Source organism: Schistocerca gregaria, chromosome 3 (assembly GCF_023897955.1).
Source record: "Schistocerca gregaria isolate iqSchGreg1 chromosome 3, iqSchGreg1.2, whole genome shotgun sequence".
In the NCBI taxonomy this organism is placed as follows: domain Eukaryota; kingdom Metazoa; phylum Arthropoda; class Insecta; order Orthoptera; family Acrididae; genus Schistocerca; species Schistocerca gregaria.
The window spans coordinates 896,848,773-896,861,831 of NC_064922.1; the positions used below are offsets into that span (position 1 = coordinate 896,848,773).

The window sequence follows — 13,059 nt, forward strand, 5'->3', positions numbered from 1 at the left end:
GCTGGCCGTGCACCAAGGCATGTTTAGCCACAAGGTGATCCTCATTACCAACAAACACTGTCTGCCTGTGTCCATTCATGCGAATGGACAGTTTGTTGCTGGTCATTCCCACATAGAAAGCATCACAGTGTAGGCAGGTCAGTTGGTAAATCACATGGGTGCTTTCACACGTGGCTCTGCCTTTGATCGTGTACACCTTCCGGGTTACAGGACTGGAGTAGGTGGTGGTGGGAGGGTGCATAGGACAGGTTTTACACCGGGGGCAGTTACAAGGGTAGGAGCCAGAGGGTAGGGAAGGTGGTTTGGGGATTTCATAGGGATGAACCAAGAGGTTACGAAGGTTAGGTGGACGGCGGAAAGACACTCTTGGTGTAGTGGGGAGGATTTCATGAAGGATGGATCTCATTTCGAGGCAGGATTTTAGGAAGTCGTATCCCTGCTGGAGAGCCACATTCAGAGTCTGATCCAGTCCCAGGAAGTATCCTGTCACAAGTGGGGCACTTTTAATGTTCTTCTGTGAGAGGTTCTGGGTTCCTCGAACTTGTTTTTAATATATCTATGTTGCCAGTTTCTTTTGGTAATGGAGGTTGAAGAAACACTGCTTGGATGCAGAGGGTGTCGCCCCCATTGCATAACATGTTTCAGGTGGCTCCAGCTGCCTTCAACTCTCTCCCACCTTTGCCCTCTTACAGCTCTTGTACTTCTACTTGCTTCTATTGATTTTCAGTTACAATCGGGTTCATCGAGATTTGACTTCTGTGTTCTTTTTCTCTGAGGTCTCCTCCTGACTTGAAGTAGTTTGCTCCCTTTTAAGACCATCAATCCAATCCAGTCTTTATGCATTAAATGTCTGCTAGCACCTCTGTCTTAGCCCATTCTTCCTACCCCACTGCATTCACCCTTTTTTCTCTTCCTTTATTTTTCCTCTCTCTTCTCCCATCACATTGTTCACCTACCCTATTCGTTGCCTACTCCTTCCATTGCATCCATCTCTGACAATATGCCCACTTTTCCCTTTATGTGTGTGTGTGTGTGTGTGTGTGTGTGTGTGTGTGTGTGTGTGTGTCTGTGTGTCTGTGTCTGAGATGGTGTTGTCAGCTTTGGCCCAATTACTCCACCCGTAGCCATCACTCCTGACAGCTATTCATGTCCCCTCTCCTACTTCTGAACAATTCCCTATCCTTTTCCTTACCCTGCATGTCTTACTTCCTCACAGCAGTGTCAATCCACCCCTCCCCTCTTCTCCTTCCCTGTTTGTCATTTCACACAATGTAAGTTCGAATCAACATAATATTTTGGATTTTTTGAGGAGAAAATTGATGATAGGAATTTCTTAAAAATATATTGCTACATTGAAGGAAGCCTTTGCTTTAATAAGGAAGCCTTTGCTTTAATGATTACCAACCAAGTGTGCTTATCATACTTGTGACACTCTCTACCCTGTTTTCCAATAATGCAAAATGAGATTCCCTTCTTTGAACCTTTTCAAAGAAATCCTATCTGTTAAGGATCTGAACGTCTATTTGCAACATTCTGGGCACAGTACCATCATTTTCATGCTGTGCTGTAGGGTCCTAATCCATGTATTGTGTGTGTGTGTGTGTGTGTGTGTGTGTGTGTGTGTGTGTAAGGCCTCTTTTCATTCTTTTATGTCAAATATAGTGTGTTTCATGGTTAGGTTCACAGTGCATGGCATATCCTTAAGAGCTTAGGCAATTCTCTTGAATATTTTTTGCTATATTTGCTACATTAAATAAGCCTCAAATATGATTAGTTCTGAGGTCCATTTCCCAGGCCATTGTCTCTGTAACCTGGAGCTTCCGTTTGCCTTATTTGTGCGTTGCCTAGCATTCTGAACTGTTTATTAGACTTTCATAGGCATTTTTGCCTTCATGGGTTCAGCATTGATTTGCTAGGTACGGGCTTGGCGACCCCAGGGTTCCTGAGCTGGGAACTGTTAAGCACCACCAATGCCCCGTCACCGTAAGCTCTCAGCATGCTTCAGTGACCACTGCGCAGCGGTGGAACGTTGTGTGTCTCAGGGAGCGGGGATCTTGGCTTGACTGTCCGGATCACGAGGACAGGATAAACCTCTATAAAAGAAACCTAAATCTCAAATTGTGCTGCATGCTGAGGGGGTGCATGGCTGTTGAGGTGGAACACTCATTAGTGGGCAACCTTTGGGGAACTTGGTGCACCTCAGTTGTATAAGGCTTACTCAGTCACAAGAGGCTCTGTCTGAGTAGACCCTTATTTCCATACCTGCTCGTGGGACTGAGATGGAACCTGTGCCGAAGCAAGCTAGGATATTTTTTATGTCCCCTCTTGTTTTGCGATCTGCCTCCTTAAAATTCATTTTTTTCCTGACTAATTACCATTAACATATGCGAGTATAATCTGCATTTTCATAAAAGAGAGAGGTTGGCCCTCAGTTCTAAAGAATATAGCACTAGATCTAATTTCATGCTTAGTTTTATGTATGTAATTGATTTTCTGATTTATTTAGACTATTCCTAGTTAGTAGCTTTTATTATAGGGTGAAATCAGAATTGTTTCATAACTTAAATTCTATTGTTGACTTATAAACAAATGTAAATTCTGTACTAATTATAAATATTTGGAGGAAAAACTAATAGTATTCTTAAAGGAGCTATTTGGCTCTGTTCGAGAACATGTTAGCAAAGCCAGCCCTTAATTAATTCCAAAGTAATTAACAGCTTTGTCTGAAGTATTGTTTGCATGATGATATCTGTTATTTCATCATTTAAACAAATAATTTGGCCTAATTCTTGTACTAGAAGAAACTGTTAAAAAGAACCAATTTTTTCAATGTGTTCAGTTAATCGAACAACTTAAGTTTCAGTAGTAATTTCTGTAAATTAAATGTCAAAAATGTGTAATTTCAGTGTCTATTATTGTGAGGATATATATAAGGGCCCGATTTTTGGTCCCGAGATAGTAAGTCCACGGCAGAGTTACAGATGAGAAATCTGAACAACAATATCTATCAACTTATCTGTGAAATAAGTGTAACACAAGTAGGCCATGTGGTAAAACAATGTCTGTTCCATACATACCTGATTATTCAGAAGGAACTGTGAATTATGTGGTTATGTTTTTTATTGGTTGTAGAAATTAAACAGTAAACTATTGTAGCAGTATGTGGATGTTTGCCTGCAACCTGTTAATGAGGCTTATTGAAAGTTAAACAATAGTGCACTGGACATATAACTGTGTAATTTTGGGGGGAGGTGGTTGTGAACAGTGAAAGTGAAGAACTGTGAAACGCAACTGTGCACGTGTCGGCTACATTATAGACAGTAGTCAGTATTGCACTTCCACCCCCTATTTTTTCTGCAGCGCAGTATGTCGACACTGAGAACAATCAAGGAGGAAATAAAGTAGCTGAACGTCTCAAACCTTCGAGATCATCTTCTCCTCCTCCCAGCAGGAAGGGTGTACCGCTTGGGAGTATTCACACCCATTCATCCAAAAGAATGAGAGAAGCTAGTTGTCCTGATAGTAAGAATACTTTGGACTGCAGTAACAGGCATCATGGGTTCATGAATAATACTGTGTTTCTGGTGATAAAGAGAAAGGGGGGGCATTAGAAAAAGTGTCCCCCTTATATATCCATAAGGGTTTAAAAGGCCTTGCTGGAACATTAAAATCTATAAAACAATTGCATAATGGCTCGTTATTGGTCGACACTTAACAGGTCAAAGCAGTTAGAGCTTCTTAAGAAATCACAGAAACAGGTGGCTATGATATCATTGTTGAGATGCACAGTTGTCTCAACTCCAGTAAGGGCTCTGTCATATGCTGAGATATCATGGACATGGACATAGCAAACCTGAAGCAAGAATGGGCATCCTAGGGAATAGTAGATGTGGAGCAATGAACGTGCAGGAATAATGGACCAACTGAAAAGACTGCCAGTTTCATTGTCACATTCAGTTCACCAACACTGCTTGAACATCTTATGGCAGCGTTCCTTCGACTTCATGTTCGGCCTTACGTTCCAGACCCTGTGCTATAAATGCCAGCATTTTGGCCATACAACCATGAGATGCAGAGGTGAAGCAATCTGCTGGAACTCTGGAAAAGCTGCTCATGACACTGGGACTGGCTGCCCTTCTCCGGTGACCTGTGTTAACTGCTCTGGGAACCACCCAGTCTGGAGCCAAGACTGCCCTGTTTTTTCTGAACGCAAAATACAGAATATAAAAATACAGAATATAAAAGTGTCGAAGCAGATCCCCTATGCCAAAGCTACGAAACCTACTGTCTTTGCCTATTCTCAAGGCAGACGATTTGACACAGATGACACCTAGTGTGCCTGTATCCATCACAAGCACTTTTACTTGCATGTGTACATGTCTAGGGAAAAGAGTAAGGACAAAGCAATCCAGGCAGCTGCGCCAGGAAAGACCAACAACAGTTGTGCAGCAGGCATCCAGAAGGTACAAGAAAAGCAGAGTGCCTCTCAATGCCCCCTTGCCTCCTCACCCTCAAAGGGACAGGGGCGATGTTCGGGTCAAAAGCTGTTGTGAGCGCCATCGGACATCATTATTTCCTGTCTGACTGATGAGGAGGCTATCTTGGAGTTAGGTGCCTTGGATCCAAGCAGCCCTTCCACTCCCCCTCGCTCTTCAAGTGCTTCACCTTCCCGGTGCAAAGATAGGGGTAAATTAAAACCCCAATGATGACTTTGCTTCCATACTACAGTGGAACATGAAAGGATCCAGGACTCATATGGAGGAACTGAAACTCCTAGCACAGGCACATCCCTGTGCTTCTGTTTATAAGAAACCCATTTTAAAGAAACAGATGTCCTTGTGCTACAGGGCTATATGCTATACTGAAAGGATGACCTATCGGGGGAAAAGGGACAAGGGAGGTGTCGTAGTGTTTGTCACTAATGGGTACCACTCCTCTGCTCTCCCCGTGGCTGCTGACCTGCAAGCAGTTTCAGTTCAAATTCTTGTGTGTTGAAGGATCATTGTTTGCTCACTGTATTCACCTCTACAAGATGCACTAGACTCTGAGGCTCTCACGGATCTTATTGCACAACTCCTGTGACCATTCCTCCTCCTGGGAGACTTCAGTGCCCATTGTGTTCTGTGGGGCTCTACAATACTTGCTCTCAGGGTCAGGTTTTGGAGGGCCTCATGTCTCAAGACGGGTACTCAGACACATTTCTCCACCACTACTGGGTCATTCTCAGCCATCAACCTCTCTTTCTGTTCTCCCACCCACACTGACTGTTCACTGGGAGGTCATTGACGACCTTCATTCCAGTGATCACTTCCCAGTCTGCCTTCAGCTATTAAATGGCTCAGCACCTGAAGTTAAGCCCCCAAAATGGATGGTCAGCAGGGCTAACTGGACACTTTTCAGCCATCTGGCTGTGTTCGAACTCTGCGACAGCGTCCCAGTCCTTGGTGGAGTGCAGTTCCATGATCCGGGAAAGGCATGCGGCTCTTCGACATTTTAAATGCCGACTGACAGCAGACAACCTTGGGGCCTTTCAGGTCGTGAAGGCCAAGGCTCGACGTGTCACTTGGGAGAGTAAGAAAAGGCCAAGCGTTCCTGGACTCCATCAATCATTCCACTTCTTCTATAAAATTTGGGAAGCTGTTCGGAGGATTTCTGGTAAACGCAACCATTTACCAGTAGCAGCAGTGCTGAAACAGGAGTGCCTCCAAACAACACCCATAGACATTGCTCAGAAGCTGGCCGAACATTTTGCTCAAACTACTGCCAACGCAGGCCAGGATCCAGCTTTTTGTCAGTATCATGTGACTGTAGAGAGGAAAAAGTTGAACTTCAGTTCCAACAGTTCTGAGGCCTACAAGTCCCCTTTCTGCATGTGGGAGCTTGAATCAGCACTGAGATCTGAGACACTGCACCTGGTCCCGACCAAATCCGGTATGCATGCTTCACCATTTGCCAGTGGCATCAAAGGAAATCCTTCTCGAATGTTTTAATCTAATATGGCAGACAGGCAACTTCCCCAACTCGTGGAGGTAGGCTATTATGATCCCTCTCCTCAAACCAGGAAGGGGCTGCACGTGTCCCAGTAGTCATCGGAGTATCACCTTAATGGGCTGTGTAAGATAGACCCTGGTGTGAATGGTTAACCATCATCTGGTCTCGTTGTTTGAGACCAGGCAACTCCTTAGCTGCTCTCAGTGTGGATTCTGAAGATTTTGGTCCACTATTGACAATCTGACCCTCCTAGAGGCAGCTATTTGCAGGTTTACCCCCTCAAGTATCACTGTATTGGCATATTCTTCAATATAAGTAAGGAATACAATACTAGAATGATATTTTCACACATCAGTGGAGTGTGCACTGATATGAAACTTCCTGGCAGATTAAAATTGTGTGCCAGACTGAGACTCGAACTCAGGACCTTTGCCTTTTGCGGGCAAGTGCTGCTCTACCATCTGAACTACCCAAGCATGACTCATGCCCCATCCTCACAGCTTTACTTCTGCCAGTAGCTCGTCTCCTACCTTCCAAACTTCACAGGAGATCTCCTGTGAAGTTTGGAATGTAGGAGAATTTACCGTCTTTGATGCAGAATTGTATGCAATCTTGTGAGCACTGGCGCAGATGAGACTTTCTCGCAGTGTTGTATTTCTCATCTACTCAGATTCTCTGAGCTCCCTTTACTCTCTCCAGTGTTTGTACCCAGCAGGTACAGTAACACAGAAATCCAGGATGCCCTTGTACAACTACATTGACTGGGGAAGGAGGTGTCTTTCTGCTGGGTGCCTGGGCATATTGGAACTGCAGGGAATGAAAGGGCAGATCAAGCAGCCAATGAGGCATGTCGTGATCCTCTGGTATTTCGGTGTACTATCCATCTGCATGCTATCACTTTGCTGTTGAAGTACAAAGTCATGTGTCAATGGGGAGATGAGTGGCTGGCTCCGTATCATCAAGCCCACAACTTGGCCGTGGAGCACTTCGTTTCACCTATGTTGGTGGGACGAGGTCCTTCTTATTCGTCTTCACGTAGGCCACTGCCCCATAAAATATGGATTCGTACTCCGGTGAGAGGATCCTCTAATGTGTGGTACTTGTGGCTTGCAGATCATGGTGTGCTACATTTTATTGGACTGCATTTTATTTTGCCAACCAGCGGACTGTGACAGATTTGCCAGCGGATCTGCTGTCTATTTTATATAATGATCAAATGAATGTGGTTAGGGTTTTAAAGTTTTGTGAATTGTCCAATGTTTTTATCAAGATTTTAGGGAGATGTTCTTAATGTGTCAAAGGGTGGCTGGCTCACACTAGTTTTTTGTAAGTGGTCATCCAGTTACATTTCCCTGTGCTTTTCTTTTAGTTTTTCTGTGTTTTGTTTTCTCCATGTCTTAAGTGTCTTAATTAGCTCTCATATCTCCTAATTGGTTTTAGTGCATGTGATACCGGGTGACTATGTGGTCATTTCAAGTGCATGTGTGTACAACACTTTTAGTTCATCTTCACATTTGTTTGTTTTCACACACACACACACACACACACACACACACACACACACACACAAAACCACAACCACTCAGCTTTCATGTAGTTTCAGTTTCCAATGTGTTATCCATGGAAACTGTGAATTGTGTTACCAGTCTGAGGTACTTGTACCGCCAAGTTGGTACTATACGGACATTGTGTAGATTAGTGATTTCCTACCTGTGGGCTGAATGGTCCATCCCTCTTCCCTTTTTTTAATGAGCAGACCCAGAACACCTCATCTTCTTCCAAAGTGGTCCAGCCAATCTAGATAGTTGGTTGCTCATCCCTGATGTAGACGTTGTTGTGGTTTAGAACTGGTGGCTGTTCTTGAGAAGTTGCAACACACATGCTTCATTTTGGTACTATTCACTAAGTCCTATGCATTCTAGTAATGTGTACCAAGCATTAAGTTCATTTAGAATTTCTGATGGAGATTCTGCTATTAGAACTATGTTGTTAATGTATAAAAGTGTCTCTGATATTGCTTTCTGTAGATGTTATTTGACATAGTTCATGACCAGATTGAATAGCCATTGACTCAAACCATATCCTTGGTGGACCCCAAGTTTTACCTAGATTTCTTCACTGACACTTGCAAGGCTTATAACTTTTGTCTTGATGTACTTATGCATGCCCTTGAGAAAATATCTGTAGTACTCTGGAACTTCCTTGACACTTGGTCAATAAACACAAGGTGGAGGACTTTCTTGAGGTCTTCGTATTTTGCCTTCAGTATGAGTATGTATATAGTGCCCATTATGCTAGTAAAACCACTTTGGTTGCGCATAGTTGTTGTTACCTTATTTAATCTGTTTGCAAGCACTCTTTCCCACACCTTCCATGTGTGAGAAGTTAGTTTTATGGCACAATAGTCCTCACAATCAACTTCATAGCGACCGAGTGAGGTGGCGCAGTGGTTAGCACACTGGACTCGCATTCGGGAGGAAGACGGTTCAGTCCCGTCTCCGGCCATCCTGATTTAGGTTTTCCGTGATTTCCCTAAATCGTTTCAGGCAAATGCCGGGATGGTTCCTTTGAAAGGGCACGGCCGATTTCCTTCCCAATCCTTCAATAACCCGAGCTTGCGCTCCGTCTCCAATGACCTCGTTGTCGACAGGACGTTAAACACTAACCACCACCACCACCACCACCACCAAATTCATAGCCTTTGTTTTTATAGAACAAAAGTGGGTTATTTCATCTCTATTCATCTGGCATTCTCCCTTCTATTAAGGTAAGGTTAAATAGTTTGAGGTGCCATAATATGTTGGAATTCCTGCACATCTTTAGAAGTCCAGTCAGTATTTCATCAGGTCAAGTTGCTTTACCATTTTTACATCTTTTTAAGGGTGATTTTCAATTCTTCTGTCAACTATTGTGCTTCTGTACAATCTATGAGCACATGAAGGTCTGGTTCTTTTCTAAAGCAGTTATGAGACTTTACAAATATATTACCTGACAAAAACAGTGAAGCATCCAGAAGGGGAGTAGGAAATGAGCTGGAACTTCGCAGGTTGAAAGGATCTATGAATCAGGAATCGATCCTGTAGTCCTCCTGGCCACAGTACCTCAACATCACATAGACAGTTCATGGAGACACATGCCCTGTGTGGAGGTTCAGTGCTCTGTTGAAAAGTGGCACCACAATTCTGTTGCTGAGAGGTAACACATGAGGATCCAGAATGCCTGAGACATACCATTGTGTCATCTTAGTTCACTCAGTTACTACAAGCTGTGACCAGAATTCATACTCGATGGCTTGCCACACCATGATTCCAGAAGAAAGACCTCTGTTTCTCTCCAAAACATTGGAAGAGTGGCACCTCTCCCAAGGTCACCATCATTCTTACTAACAATAGTCATCCTTGGTTGTGAAGAACCATGATTCATCTCTGAACACTATGGATACTGTTCATTCGCAGTCCATGCTTTCTAGTCACAGTATCATGATAAATGCTGCCATTTTTGTTGTGTTGTTAATTGTAGCCAATGCAAGGGACAGTAATTTCCTAGTTTGGCTGCTGCTAGTCTCCGAACAATAGTGCGGGATAATGTAGAATATTGCATGGATTCCATTACATATTCTCAGACATTAGGTGTGGATGTGAGAGGTTTACTATGTGCTTCATGCACTATACAATGATCCGTCTGTATGGTGGTCAGACGTGGTTATCGGAACCTTGATGATGAGTATGCTTGTCCTCAAGTTCCCTGTCCTCAAGTTCCCATGATGTTCAACATTGGGCCACTGTCACCTCTGTGGTCCCACAGATCTTAATATTGCACAACTTTACCAGCCAGCCAAATGGAGAAACACAGTGAAACTCATTTCTAACTCATGTCAGTCGCTGATAACACTGTCCCACATCTGCATATGGCATCTCCATGCCATTCAGAGTGATCATCCAACAGCTGATACTATTCACACAATGGTGTGTATGTGTTCGAAATTACCTTGCCATCCAGCTGTGTCTTTTGGGTGCTTCACTTGTTTTGTCAGACAGTGTTTAGTACCAATGTTACTTAGGTGTACCATTGTCCTGTGTTTGACCTACTCCCTTTGAGACTGTACCCCTATTTGTGTATCTCTGATAGTCTGATAGCCTCTAACCTAGAAAAGCTGACCAATTCATTCCATACAGCTCCCAGAATGTGTGTAGCAGCCTCCTCATTCCATTATTTTCAGTGTTTTGAAATGTTTCAGAGGACTGAGCTTGCAGTAAGTCTGACAGACATGTTTGTGCTTGGTTTCCGGAAAGATTTATTTACATATAAAGATATTACTAATCAGTTTGGAAAGTCCTCAGGAGAGTATAAATAATGAAAGGAGTAAAGATGATCACTCGCCATATAGTAGAGGCATTGAGGAGGTAATAGGCGTAGAAACAATGTTGAAAATGTAATTGGGCCATATTTTTTCCTTAAAAAATGTTTTGAATGTAGTTAAACAAGAACAGTAATAGAAATTCCTGCGTGGAATAATCCATAAAATAAGGGAAAGACAACCACTCACATATAGTGGACTGATGTATGTGGTGCATAGGTATAGGTCACAGAAAATGGTATTCACATTATCTTTTGAGCTCTTGTCCTTTTTCTAGTAAAACTACACACATTTGCACACACAGACGCCCAGTCAATCATACACACAAGGCAAGGATGGGTATCAGAGTAGTGTGAGGCATGTCTTTCAACAGATGATTCAACAGCTGCACAAGAATATGAAATGAGTTCAGAGGATAGAACAATTAAGAGATTTAGAGACAGGCATAGGGTAGAGGTGAAGGCATGGGATAGAGCAACGTGAAGATGAGGAGGAGGGAAACAGGGAAGGATGAAGGGTGGAAATTGAAGGACAGGTAAAAGAGGAGGGGAGAGAGAGAGAGAGAGACCACAATTTGGGGGGGGGGGGGGACTGGTGAGAGAAGGCAGTACACGATGTGAATGGGGAAGGACTGGTGGGGATAGGAGAGCAGAAGAGAGAAGGGAGAAAGTAAGCTGCAGCAGTGGGAACAGTTTATCAGAGGATTAGGCCAGGGGTATTTCAAGAGTGCACCATCTTCTTTAAGACAGTTCGCACAGTGCAGCTCAAAGAAACTTGTGCTGGCAGAGTGTATCCATATGGCCCACAAATAAAGCATGTTTGGCAATTGGATGGGTAGCCATAGTTTGGCGGCAGCCATTCATACAGACAGTTAGTTAAAAGTCACACCGTCATAGAATGCTGTACAGTAATTGTGGCATAACTGATGCATAACATGGCTACTTTCACACTTAGTCCTGTGTTTTATTGGGTAGGAAATGCCTGTGACTGGACAGTGGTAGGAGGTGGTGGGTGGGTGTGTGAGGCAGGTCTTGCACTTAGGCTGACCACAAGGGGATGGTCCATGGGGTGCAGTATTGGACTAGGGATGAACAAGGATGTTCTTTAGGTTGAATGGGTGACAGAACTCTATTTTGTGTGATGTGAGTAAGATTTTGTTGTTGGTATCCCTCATCTCAGGGCAAGACGAGATTGTTGAAACCCTGATGAAGGATGTAGTTGAGCTATACACACCCAGTGTGATACCAGGTGATCAGAGGAATGCTGGTCAGTGGCCAGTTGACATGTTTACGAGTGCTGAGGAGGAGATGGCATGGGAGATCTGTTGATGGATGACCTATATAGGATATTGTCTATCAGTAAAAGCTCTGGAATGTTATTGGTATAATTCAAAAACTCATGATTTCCTCTGCAGACGCAGGTAGCAGGGCAGTAATGAAGAGATGTTTTGGCATGGGATGGGTGACAGCTGTCAAAATGAAGATACTGTTGGTGGTTAGTATGACTGTAGGTATTTGTGGAGCCATCTGAAAGGTGGAGTTCAACTTCTAGGAAGGTGGCTCATTGAGCTGAGAAGGACCTGTTGTAGCGGATTTAGGACTAGATGTTGAGACTTTGGAGGACAGTGCAAAGGTTGTCCTTGCCATGAGTCCAGATCATGAAAATGTCATCAGTGATAACCGGATAGGAAGGATTTCTCCAGCTATCCCATAAATAAGTTGGTGTAGGACAGTGTTATGAAAGTGTCTATGACAGTACGACAGATTTATTTACATATTTGCCCTTTGAAAGTAAAGTAATTGTGGTTCAGGATATTATTGACTGTGAGGATTAAAAAGGGGGGTATTTCACCTGCCTCATATACCTTGGTTCCTCCAATAATTCTGAGAGAATGTAATCTACTCCATGTGCCTTGTTTGGAGCTACGTCTTTCAGGACTCTGTCAAATTCTTCTTGGTGTATCATTTCTTCGACACATCTTCCGTGTTACATTACTTTTTAGTTTGTTTCCTTTGTAAAGTATTTCTGCATCTTCTCTCTATCTTTTAGCCTTCCCTTCTGTGCTTAGTAAGGCTTGCAACCTGAGCCCCTTCGTATCCTTAAAGCTACTTCTTTCTTCCTTTTTTATCTTTTTCTTTTTTTTTCAAAAAGTTTCTTTAATTTTTCTGTATGTGACATCCATCTTCTACATAGTCATGCATGTCGCTACAGCTTTGCATTTCTTCTCAACTTGTTTCTTCTTTACCATTTTGCACTTCCTGTTAATCTCATTTTTGGTGCTCCATTTGCTACATTTTTATGTTTACTCTTTTTGTCAGTTGAATTCAATACCTCATGTGTTACTGAAGAAATTTTACTGGGTTGTATCTTTTTGCCTGTTTGATTCTCTGCTGCCTTTACTGTTCCGTCTTGCTAAGCTTCCCAGTTGTCTTCTGCTGTGTTCCTTTCTCACATATCAGTCAATAGTTGCATAATGCTCCCTTTGAAAATTTTGACGACAGCTGGTTCTTCCGATTTATGCTGGTTCTACCTCCTTAATTGCTTACTATTCTATTATTTACTTGGCTGTAATCAGAATTTATAACCACTTAATTATGGTCAGAGTCCACATCTATCCCTTTAAATGTCATTTCCATTAGTCCTTGTTCTTCTACTATTTTTCCGTCTTTTCTTTTTTCAGCTGTTGAATTCTAGTCCGTCACAATCCAGTT

The 13,059-nt window shown here is 43.0% G+C and overlaps 1 protein-coding gene across 1 annotated transcript in view; it reads left to right on the forward strand.

The window, feature by feature from the left end:
• The window catches only part of LOC126355168 (zinc finger protein 501-like), a 57,840-nt gene that overhangs the window by 28,845 nt on the left and 15,936 nt on the right, over positions 1–13,059 (forward strand). The gene's annotated exons all lie outside the window — the stretch shown is intronic.